General features: G+C 57.7%; 1 non-coding gene and 1 pseudogene across 1 annotated transcript; both read left to right on the top strand.

Annotated features, from left to right (window-relative positions):
* Positions 1-1,304: 1,304 nt before the first annotated feature.
* Positions 1,305-3,115, top strand: LOC132248766 (serine/threonine-protein kinase Chk2-like; annotated as a pseudogene).
* Positions 3,116-7,084: 3,969 nt separating this feature from the next.
* On the top strand, positions 7,085-7,281 carry LOC132247838 (U2 spliceosomal RNA). The gene has a single exon (XR_009459264.1). It is a non-coding gene; the product is annotated as a U2 spliceosomal RNA (small nuclear RNA).
* Positions 7,282-12,158: the final 4,877 nt, after the last annotated feature.

The raw sequence follows: 12,158 nt of genomic DNA, 5'->3' as shown, positions 1-12,158 counted from the left end.
CAGTCTCCCTGCAGCCAGCCCCGCACGCCGACTCCGTGACCGTGACGCCCCGCACGAGGACCTTCCTGGACAGGTTCCTGAAGGACGCCGTCCGCAACAAATACGCCGGCGACCTGAGGGCCAAACCCGACCAGGGCAAGGTCTTCGACGTCACCTCGAAGTGGGACGCCAGCAACCACTTCATGCCTAGCGGGAGCTTCACGCGCTTCACGGACTGGCGCGTCCTCCACCGCGCCCGCCTCAACTGCCTGCCTCTCAACGGGGCCGTCCGCTTCGGCCACCGGGACAAGAGGTGCCGACGGTGCGGCTACGCGGCCGAGACCCTCCCCCTGTGCTGTGCAGCTGCAAGCCGCACGCCAGGGCCTGGCAGCTCCGCCGCAACGCTGTCCAGGACCGGCTGGTGAGGGCCATCCCGGCCGCCGCGGGGCAGGTCTCCGTCAACCGCACCGTCCCAGGCTCCGAGAGCCAGATGCGCCCCAACATCGCGATCACCAACGAGGAGGCCAAGAAGATCATCATCGTGGACGTCACCATCGCGTTCGAGAACCGGCGCCAAGCCTTCACCGACGCCCGGGCTCGCAAGCGGGAGAAGTACGCCCCGCTGGCCGACACCTTGAGGGGTCACGGCTACGACGTGACGGTCGACGCGCTCATCGTGGGAACGCTTGGAGCCTGGGACCCCAGTAACGAGAGCGTCCTGCGTGCCTGCCGCGTCTCCCGCCGCTACGCCAAGCTGATGTGCTGCCTCATGGTGTCCGACACCATCCGGTGGTCCCGCGACATTTACGTGGAGCACATCACGGGCCACCGCCAGTACACGGACCCCAGCAGAAGAACAGCCGCCGGACCGGACCCAGAGGGGACCGCCTGAACCGCCCCCCTCTGCAACAGACGGACCTTCGCTTCAAGAGAACTCATCAACAACGGACGACGACCCAGCGCCACCCGAAGAGGACCCCCGCGATAGACTATATCTAGACTGAGACACTTCATCTTCAGACCACTTCTTCCACCATTGCGGACCATTTTCACGGGTATGTGTGTTTCTATCCTCTATTTCTCTCAGCGTCGCGAAACACCCACTCCCTCCCCATCCCCACTCCCCTCTCCCCTTACCCCCAGGCTTAGTTGGCTAACTTTGTATCGCATGTAACCTAGTTGTGTTCCCAACCTCACCCCCATCCTTTTATTGTTAGTCCCTCGCCCGGGCGTTCTGTATTTCCCTATCAGCTTTGTCATCTTTTTTTGGATTTACCATCCTTACCATCTACTAATAAAAGTCAATCTGTTCTTATCCGGTCGCGCCGCTCGCAGCGGCGATGTCGCGGGCGGCGGGCGGCGAGTCGCAGCCTTCGCAGGGTGGGACGGACTCGTCGTCCAGCAGCTCGCAGGGCAGCAGCCAGTCGTCCTCCAGCTCGGGCACGCTCAGCTCCCTGGACATGGTGCCCACGCAGGAGCTGCCCCCCATCCCCGAGGACCAGGAGCCGGAGGAGCCGGCCCCGCGGCCGTGGGGGCGCCTCTGGGCCATTGGCAGAGGCTTCATCAACTACGCAGGGCGCAGCGCAGTGTAAGCCAAGCTGCCCACAGGGGAGCGGGTCCACATGCCGTTGGACTTTGTAACCGCCCTGAGAGAGCAGCGATGTCAGACTGTGTGAATGACGAGTGTTGGTTTGGCAGAGACAAAAGCTGTGACTACAGCTTTTCTAGGATAGGGCTGTCCGAGACAGGTTTCTACCAGAACTACAGCAAGAAGCATTTCCGAATTTTCAAGGAAACGGGACCACAAAACTCCTGCGTTGCCTACATAGAAGATCACAGTGTGAATGGGACCTTTGTAAATAAAGAGCTTATAGGAAGAGGGAAAAGGCTGCCGCTGACCCACAATTCTGAAATTGCACTGTCTGTACAGAGTAACAAAGTGTTTGTATTTTCAGATCTTATGGTGGATGATCAGTCGGGGTATCCCAGAGAATTCAGAGAGAAATATATCATGTCAAAAACTTTGGGAAGTGGTGCCTGTGGTGAAGTCAAACTGGCGTTTGAAAAGGCCACGTTTAATAAAGTTGCTGTAAAGATAATCAATAAACGGAGATTTATGACAGCTGCTGTGAGAGAGGCAGATCCAGTGTTCAATGTGAATACAGAAATAGAGATTTTGAAGAAAATAAATCACCCCTGCTTAATCAAGATTAAAAACTTCTTTGAAGCAGAAGACTATTACATTATTTTGGAATTGATGGAAGAAGGAGAATTATATGACACAGTGTCAAGACCAATCAAGATGAAAGAAGCTACCTGCAAGCTGTATTTTTATCAGATGCTGTTGGCTGTAAAGTACCTTCATGACAATGGTATTATACACCGGGATCTCAAACCAGAGAATGTGTTACTTTCATCTTCTGAAGAAAATTGCCTTATAAAGATTACAGATTTTGGACAATCCAAGATTCTTGGAGAAACCTCTCTTATGAAAACATTGTGTGGCACTCCCACGTACCTTGCCCCTGAGGTTCTAAATTCCCTTGGGACAGAAGGCTACAGCCGTGCTGTGGACTGTTGGAGTTTAGGAGTTATTCTTTTTGTATGCTTATGTGGATATCCTCCCTTCAATGAACAAAATACTAAACTGTCTCTGAAAGAGCAGATCACTCAAGGAAAATACACATTTATTCCAAAGGAATGGAAGCATGTGTCTAATACAGCTTTGGACCTCGTGAAGAAGCTGTTGGTTGTGGACCCAAATAAACGACTTACAACAGAAGAAGCCTTAGGGCATCCCTGGCTTCAAGATGAGGCTGTGAAGGATACGTTTAAACAACTACAAAAGCAAATAGGGTTCTCTCTGGATTCTTCCCAGGCATCAAAAGTGCCAACTACAATGAGAAAACGTCTCCATGACAAGGAAGAGGAGCCCGGATCTCCTAAGCGTGCTTTTCCTTCCACGTCATTTAAGAAACCAATGTGAAAAGAAAGGAAAGAAAGAGACTTTCTTTAATTGCTGCTTTCTTCTTTGAATAGTTTAGATTTTTATAAAAAGTATTTTTCTTAATAATGAAATAATGGTTTTGAACTAATCATAGGTAAATAAAAATAACTTTGTAAAAAAAAAAAAAAATCTGTTCTTATCAGTTTAATCGCTGAAAAAGACGGAGAAACACTTATTTTCGCACCGCGCCCGGCCTGGTATTGCACTATTTCCAGGACCGGCGCCGAACCCAGTCCGGCAGACTGCCGGAACTGTAGAAACAAAAAGTGAGCTGACTAGCAGCTTGCTTTCCTTTCTCCTGCTGCAGCGAGGGTTCTCGTCAGTCATGACGGGCTAGAGAAGGCGGTGCCGCCAGTACGTCCGAAAGGGTATCCGGTTGCGCAAGCGACCGTGCTTCCCAGGTTAGTAGCCAAAGGGTGTTCCGGTTCGCCAGACCCCGATAAAGCGAAAACGCCAGCTCGGGCTAGTAGCCGAAGACCTTGGGTCCCCCTCGGTCGGTAGGCGAACGCCAGGGTTCGGAGGACGGAACGTGGAGCAACACCCCCAGGTCTCAAGGACGCCCTGATCCACTGTCGAGAACGCTCGAGGCACGGAGACCCCAGCTAGGGCGGAACGTCGACCGCGGATCCCGGAGGACCCTCCCAGGAGGGTAGACCAGCGAACCCGAGCCGGCGAAGAACCCCGACGCACCCCCCCACGATGTCGGGACTCCGACAGGCGGCGACGGACCCCCGACCATCGATCGACCCCCGGAGGCAGAGAGACTCTCAAAGCCCGGAACCCCGGCTGACGAGAGCCGCCTCCCGGCGGAGGACCCCGGAGCCCAAGGACGCCCCCCGGACGAAGACGGAGCGCCCCGAGCGACAGCGGACCCCTCCGGCGCCTCGGTGACGACGGCAGGCCCTGAAGGGAGACAACCCACGGACCCCGGCAGCCCCGAGGATGCCCCCCCTGAGGGTCTCCCCACGCTGGTGGAGGAGCCCCGAATCCCCCCGACACCGGACCCCCCCACGGACGACCCAGGGGAAGGAGCAGACGTGACGGCACTCACGTTCCTCCCCTTCCCTCTTCCAAACAAGCTGTTCTGCCCGACCTGCCACCCACCGAGACAGTACAGGTCGCACGGCGACATGAACAAACACCTATGGCGCTTCCACCAGCTGCGCCTAGCTTTTTACTGCTCCCTCTGCGGCACCGAATACGAGGCCTTGAAGCTCCTCAAAAATCATCAAAAGGTATGCCAAGGCCACGGAGCAGAGAGGAGACCCGGCACGCTGGTGAGGTCCGCCGCCGCGGCCTGGCACACCCAAGCCGCGGCGCGGAGACCTGCCTGACCGGCCACCCCACCGACAACCCCACTGGACCAGACCTCCAAGGACTGCCCTACAGAGAGACCTGTCCCAACGACGCCACCGTGCAGGACTCCACCCAGGGACCCCCGACCGAACACGACGCCCCGACAGGACAGTCCTCCACCAGGACCCCCGGGGCCACCCGAGGCCCCCGTCCCACCGAGGATTCCCGAGCCGCCGGGTGGCCTCCGGCCCCCGAGCGTGCCGGAATCTCCCGGTGCGGAGCCCTCCCCACAGCAGAGGATGCCCTCTCCATGGCAGACCCTCTGGCTGGAGGAGCTCTCCCAGGCCACCACCTTCGAGGATTTCGAGGCCTCAGTGGCCCGGCTCACACAGGAGCTCTCGGCAGCCGCCCGGCCCGGCCAACCCCGAGGAAACAACAACAGACCGGCGACGCAACAAGATCACAGGCCCCAACCGCAGAGGCGACACAGGCACCAGCGCTATGACCCGGCGGCAGCCTCCTGGATGCAGAAGCTGTACCGGGCCAACCGTCCCAAGGCGGTGAGAGAGATCCTGGAGGGACCCTCGGCCTTCTGCCAGGTCCCCTGGGAGGCTCTCTTCAGATATTTCAACAGGGTCTTCAACCCTCCAACGGATGCCGCCACCCCACGCCCTGCGACCGTCGAAGCGCTGACCCCCGTGCCCCCGGCAGAGGGGTTCGAGGATGCCTTCACGCCGCAGGAGGTGGAAGCCCGCCTGAAGAGGACCAGGGACACCACCCCCGGCAAGGACGGGATCAGGTACGGTCTCCTTAAAAAATGTGACCCGGGCTGCCTTGTTCTTTCTGTTCTCTTCAACAGGTGCAGAGAGTTCCAGCGCATGCCCGCCACCTGGAAGAGGGCCATGACGGTCCTCATCCACAAGAAGGGAGACCCGAACGACCCGGGCAACTGGAGACCCATCGCCCTGTGCTCCACCGTCGCGAAACTCTACGCCGGCTGCCTGGCGGGCCGAATCACCGACTGGGCAGTGACCGGCGGAGCCATCAGCCGAAGCCAGAAGGGCTTCATGTCCACGGAGGGCTGCTACGAGCACAATTTCACCCTCCAGATGGCCCTGGACAACGCCCGGAGGACCAGGAAGCCGTGCGTGGTGGCGTGGCTGGACATTTCCAACGCCTTCGGGTCCGTCCCCACCGCCACATCTTCGACACCCTCCACAAGCTGGGCCTGCCGGACGGCGTTACCAACCTGGTGCGCGAGCTCTACCACGGCTGCACCACAACCGTCCGCGCCACCGACGGGGAAACCGCGGAGATCCCCATCCGGTCGGGAGTGAGACAGGGCTGCCCCCTCAGCCCCATCATCTTCAACCTGGCCATGGAACCGCTCCTTCGAGCCGTGGCAGGCGGCCCCGGCGGGCTCGACCTCTACGGCGAGAAGCTGAGCGTCCTGGCCTACGCCGACGACCTCGTGCTCCTCGCCCCCGACGCCACCCAGCTGCAGCAGATGCTGGACGTGACGTCAGAGGCGGCCAGGTGGATGGGCCTGCGTTTTAACATCGCCAAGCGCGCTTCCCTGCACGTCGACGGGAAGCAGAAGAGCCGCGTCCTGCACTCCACCCTCACGATCCAGGGCCAGGCGATGCAGCACCTGCGCGACGGAGAGGCCTACTGCCACCTGGGGACACCCACCGGCCACCGGGCCAGGCAGACGCCGGAGGAAACCATCAACGGCATCGTACAGGATGCACACAAACTGGACTCGTCCCTGCTGGCCCTCTGGCAGAAGATCGATGCGGTGAACACTTTCCTCAACCCCCGCGTCGCGTTTGTCCTGAGAGGCTCGGCGGTCCCCAAGACCCCACTCAAGAAGGCGGACGCCGAGATCCGACAGCTGCTCAAAAAGTGGCTGCACCTACCGCTGAGGGCCAGCAACGAGGTCCTGCACATCCCCTACCGGCAGGGGGGTGCCAACGTGCCCCGCATGGGAGACCTCGGCGACATCGCCGTGGTAACCCACGCCTTCCGCCTCCTGACCTGCCCGGACGCGACGGTAAGTATCATCGCCGCCAGCGCCCTGGAGGAGACCGCCCGCAAGAGGATCGGCAGGCAACCCACCGGACGTGACCTGGCCACCTTCCTCAGCGGCTCGCTGGAGGGCGAGTTCAGCCGAGACGGTGGGGACTTTGCCTCGCTGTGGAGCCGAGCCCGCAACACCACGCGCCGCCTCGGGAAGCGCATCGGCTGCGCCTGGACCTGGACCGAGGAACGCAGGGAGCTGGCAGTCTCCCTGCAGCCAGCCCCGCACGCCGACTCCGTGACCGTGACGCCCCGCACGAGGACCTTCCTGGAGAGGTTCCTGAAGGACGCCGTCCGCAACAATTACGCCGGCGACCTGACCCAGAGGGGACCGGACCCAGAGGGGACCGCCTGAACCGCCCCCCTCTGCAACAGACGGACCTTCGCTTCAAGAGGACTCATCAACAACGGACGACGACCCAGCGCCACCCGAAGAGGACCCCCGCGATAGACTATATCTAGACTGAGACAATTCATCTTCGGACCACTTCTCCCACCATTGCGGACCATTGTCACGGGTATGTGTGTTTCTATCCTCTTTCTCTCTCAGCGTCGCAAACCCCCCCCCTCCCTCCCCATCCCCACTCCCCTCTCCCCTTACCCCCGGGCTTAGTTGGCTAACTTTGTATCGCATGTAACCTAGTTGCGTTCCCAACCTCACGCCCATCCTTTTTATTGTTAGTCCCTCGCCCGGGTGTTCTGTATTTCCCTATCGGCTTTGTCATCTTTTTTTGGATCCATCCTTACCATCTACTAATAAAAGTCAGTCTGTTCGTATCAGTTTAATATCTGATATGTCCTCGATGTGAGGACTTTATATTAAATGGATTTTTGGAACTGGGAGATGGACTCGGAGCTTGCTCCATCCACTCCACGCATGGGTCTGGTATTACAGTGCCTCCAGGAGCGGTGCACCTCCCCTCGGGGAGAACTTGCTGCTGTCAAAAAGTAGATCTCGTCGCTTCTTCAGAGACATCTGGGGGGGGCTGGTGCTGGGCAGGGACCCCCGGCAGTCTGGCAGGCAGGCTACTACTCGCCTGAAGCCTTCAAGATGGCGGGGTGGCTGGCTGCCCGGAGGAAAGCGGTCCCTCTGCCTGCACCTGCATGGAGAGCGCGGTCAGCAGCGTGCAGCTGAGGGGGTTGTCAGGGGCAGCCTGCTTGGTGACCCCCTGCGAACAGCTCTGTTACAGCGGAAATCCTCTGTCGCAGCAGAAATCGTGGGCTTTAGGATGCCAGAAAGCCATGGATGTTGTCGTCACACTGTTATGAAGCAAAACGAAACAAACTGAACACAGGCGGTACGGTACGGTACGGTACAGTATGTCTCAGAGGTCAGATGCGAGCCAGAACTGAAAGCTGGAAGGCCTGGGAAGAGCCAGAGGCCGCCACAACACCAAGACGAGGCTTCTGGAGCATGATGCGCTACACACCAACTACGTGGTGAGCGCATGCATCATTTTGTCGTCGCGTGGCCTTGGAGCAGGGGGAGATGGACGGTGCGGTGGGAGGAGCGCCCCCCGTGGGCAGGGGAGACGCACAAACCCCGTCTGCTGGTCAAAGGCTCATATTCAAGACTGCCCCCTACAACAGCTTGCCTGGCGCCTCGTGGCTGGTGGCCATACACAAAAGCATTGTTCTCGTGGTTGGGTGTGAACTAGCTGTGAACAACTGAGAGGCTCCACACCCAGATTAAAAAGGCTTGGCTCCATTTAAATTGTCCTCGACTCCTTCACAGGCAACAATTCAGGGTGTTTGAAAGACTGCCTGCCAGCGCAGGCTTTTTGTTGCTCCCCTGGAGCAGGCGCAGGCGCAGGCAGTCTTCCACGGGGTGTCTGGCCCTTTTTTAAAGGAGCAGCGTGTCTGAAGCGCGCCTGCACGCTGCACTGCCGAGGGCCCTGCACAGCACGAGATGGCAAGTTCTGTCTTTTGGAAGGCGTGTTAAAATGGGCCACGTCTGGCCGTACTGGGACCGGTCTCGGCTCGTTCGCGCAGCAGGCCAGGCCAGGCCAGGCCAGGCCAGCAGCTTCAGGGGAAACAGGGCAAGCAGCTTCTGAAGGAGCAGCGTGTCTGTGTTGTGGTGCTCCTGTTCAGGTACAATTAGCGGGGTTCCCACTCGGTGATTAAGGGCGTTCAACCACAACTGAAGCTCCTGCTATCGCAGCGCCTCCAGGAGCGGCGCACCTCTGTCAAAAAGCAGAACTCACCGTTTCCCAGGGAGCTGCTTGGGGGGTGGGGCTTGTGCTGCACAGGGCCCTCGGCAGTCCAGCGGGCAGGCGGACTTCAGACACGCTGCTCCTTCCAACACGTCGCTCCTTTAAAAAAGGGCAAGACACCCTGTTTAATCGCTGAAAACACGGAGAACCGCTTCTTTTTTCCCCCGCGCTTGGCCTGCTATTGCACTTTCTCCAGGACCAGCACCAACCCAGGCCGGCAGACTGCCGGAATAACTGCAGCAAAAAGTGAGCTGAGTAGCAGCTTGCTTTTCCTTCCTCCGCTGCAGCAAGGGGTCTCGTCAGTCATGACGGGCTAGGGAAGGCGGTGCCGCCAGTACGTCCGAACGAGCGCCGGTTGCACAAGCATCCGTGCCGCTCAGGTGAGTAGCCGAAGGGTCTCACGGTTCGCCGGACCCGATAACGTGAAAACCCCGGCTTGGGCTAGTAGCCGAAGACCTTGGGTCCCCCCGCAGTCGGACTAGGCGAACGCCAGGGCTCAGAGGACGGAACGTGGGTCAACACCCCCAGGTCCCAAGGACGCCCCGATCCACTGGCAAGAACGTTTGAGGCACGTCAGGAGACCCCAGCTAGGGTGGACCGCCGACTACGGATCTCGGAGGACCCTCCCAGGAGGGGGGACCAGTGAACCCGAGACGGCGACGAACCCTGACGCACCCCCCACGATGTCGGGACCCCGACAATCGACCAACCCCCGGAGGCAGAGAGACTCTTGGAGCCCGGAACCCCGCCTGATGACACCCGCCTCCCCGGCGGAGGACCCCCCGGACGACAGCGGAGCACCCCGAGTGATAACAGACCCCTCTGGACCCTCACGGCCCCTTGGTGACGACAGCGGGCCCTGAATGGCAATGACCCCAGGACCCCAGCGGTCCCTTGGATGCCTCCCCCGAGGGTCTGCCCACGCTGGTGGAGGAGCCCCGAACCCCCCCGACACCGGATTCCCCCACGGACGACCCGGGCAAAGGTCACTGGTCGGTGCCACCGTGCTTAGTGGCAGAGTGGGAATGTACTTCAGTTGTGCTTGAACACTGTTAATCACTGAGTGTGAGCCCACCCAGTTGTATTTGAACAGGAACACCCTTAACTGTTGCCTGTGAGAGTGTGACTGTGCTTCAGTTGTGCTTGAACACCCGTTAATCACTGAGTGTGAGCCCACGCACCGGTATTTGAACGGGAACACCCTTAATTGTTGCCTGTGAGAGTGTGAATGTTTGCAGTTGTGCTTGAACACCCGTTAATCACTCAGTGTGAGCCCACCCACCGGTATTTGAAGGGGAACACCCTTAATTGTTGCCTGTGAGACTGTGATTGTGCTTCAGTTGTGCTTGAACACCCGTTAATCACTGAGTGTGAACCCACCCAGTTGTATTTGAACAGAAACACCCTCAATTGTTGCCTGTGAGAGTGTGATTGTGCTTCAGTTGTGCTTGAACACCCATTAATCACTGAGTGTGAGCCCAACCACTGCTATTTGAACGGGAACACCCTTAATTGTTGCCTGTGAGGCTGTGATTGTGCTTCAGTTGTGCTTGAACACCCGTTAATCACTGAGTGTGAGCCCACCCACTGGTATTTGAACAGGAACACCCTTAATTGTTGCCTGTGAGACTGTGATTGTGCTTCAGTTGTGCTTGAACACCCGTTAATCACTGAGTGTGAACCCACCCAGTTGTATTTGAACAGAAACACCCTTAATTGTTGCCTGTGAGAGTGTGATTGTGCTTCAGTTGTGCTTGAACATCCATTAATCACTGAGTGTGAGCCCAACTACTGGTATTTGAAAGGGAACACCCTTAATTGTTGCCTGTGAGGCTGTGATTGTGCTTCAGTTGTGCTTGAACACCCGTTAATCACTGAGTGTAAGCCCACCCACTGGTATTTGAACAGGAACACCCTTAATTGTTGCCTGTGAGACTGTGATTGTGCTTCAGTTGTGCTTGAACACCCGTTAATCACTGAGTGTGAGCCCACCCACTGGTATTTGAACAGGAACACCCTTAATTGTTGCCTGTGAGACTGTGATTGTGCTTCAGTTGTGCTTGAACACCCGTTAATCACTGAGTGTGAACCCACCCAGTTGTATTTGAACAGAAACACCCTTAATTGTTGCCTGTGAGAGTGTGATTGTGCTTCAGTTGTGCTTGAACATCCATTAATCACTGAGTGTGAGCCCAACTACTGGTATTTGAAAGGGAACACCCTTAATTGTTGCCTGTGAGGCTGTGATTGTGCTTCAGTTGTGCTTGAACACCCGTTAATCACTGAGTGTGAGCCCACCCACTGGTATTTGAACGGGAACACCCTTAATTGTTGCCTGTGAGACTGTGATTGTGCTTCAGTTGTGCTTGAACACCCGTTAATCACTGAGTGTAAGCCCACCCACCGGTATTTGAACGGGAACACCCTTAATTGTTGCCTGTGAGAGTGTGAGTATCTGCAGTTGTGATTGAACCCCCGTTAATCACTGAGCGCAAACCCACCCACTGGTAGTGGAACAGGAACACCCTTAATTGTTGCCTGTGAGAGTGTGATTGTGCTTCAGTTGTGCTTGAACACCCGTTAATCACTGAGTGCGAACCCACCCACCGGTAGTGGAACAGGAACACCCTTAATTGTTGCCTGTGAGAGTGTGAGTGTCTGCAGTTGTGATTGAACACCTGTTAATCACTGAGCGCGAACCCACCCACCGGTAGTGGAACAGGAATACCCTTAATTGTTGCCTGTGAAGGAGCTGTGGACGACTGAAACAGAGCAAAATCTTCCTTTCCGGTTTCGGCTGCGGCGCCTCTCCTTTGCTTCGTCTTAGTTGTTCTCAGCTAGCTCACAGCTAACAACTAGAACAGGCTTGCATGTGATTGCGCTTCACTGTTTCTGTGCACACGCTTAATTGTGTGTAAGTGGACATCCCTGTTGCGTGAAAATGCACTTAATCGCACAGAGCGAACGCTGAGCGAACACGCTTAACGGCTGTGCAGGCACGAGCTGAGAATGACTTGAAAGTGGCAGCTCCTTTCCAGCTTGGGGCGCGGAGCCTCATTTGAGGCGCTTTGCATCATTTGAGGCGTTCTCAGCGTGCTCGCACCCCGCCGTCCCAACGGAGCTGCTGCTCCCCTTTGGAAAAGGCCCCTTTCCTCTCGGCTGTCACGAGCAGCCTCTGGGCCCAGCAACCTGGGGAGAAATCCCTCTCGCAACACCGCCCTCGGCACTGGCGTCTCCCTCGCTCGTGTATCCCAAAGATTCCTGCCCCCTCAACGCTTCCTTGCCTCTCGCCTCCTGGCTGGCTGCGTGAGGAGAGGAGACGAGACCGAGACCGAGACAGAGACAGAGACACGCAGGATCTGCGTGAAGGCAGTGCAACGCCCCAACGTGAAGACGACATCCTGACTTGAACCCTCCCCTGGCGAGGGGACGTGCCTCTGGCCGCCCGCCCTCTCCTCTGCCCGGCCCTACTTCCTCCAGGAGCACGCGCGACACGAGCAGGGGACCGACCCCACACAGGAACCCTGTGCTTACTGGAAGGCGGTGTCAACGCAGTGCGCGTTAAATACACAGCTGGAACTGAC

The sequence above is a fragment of the Alligator mississippiensis genome, chromosome 1 (assembly GCF_030867095.1).
Source record: "Alligator mississippiensis isolate rAllMis1 chromosome 1, rAllMis1, whole genome shotgun sequence".
NCBI classification, from domain to species: domain Eukaryota; kingdom Metazoa; phylum Chordata; order Crocodylia; family Alligatoridae; genus Alligator; species Alligator mississippiensis.
This window is presented reverse-complemented; position numbering and strand designations above follow the sequence as displayed.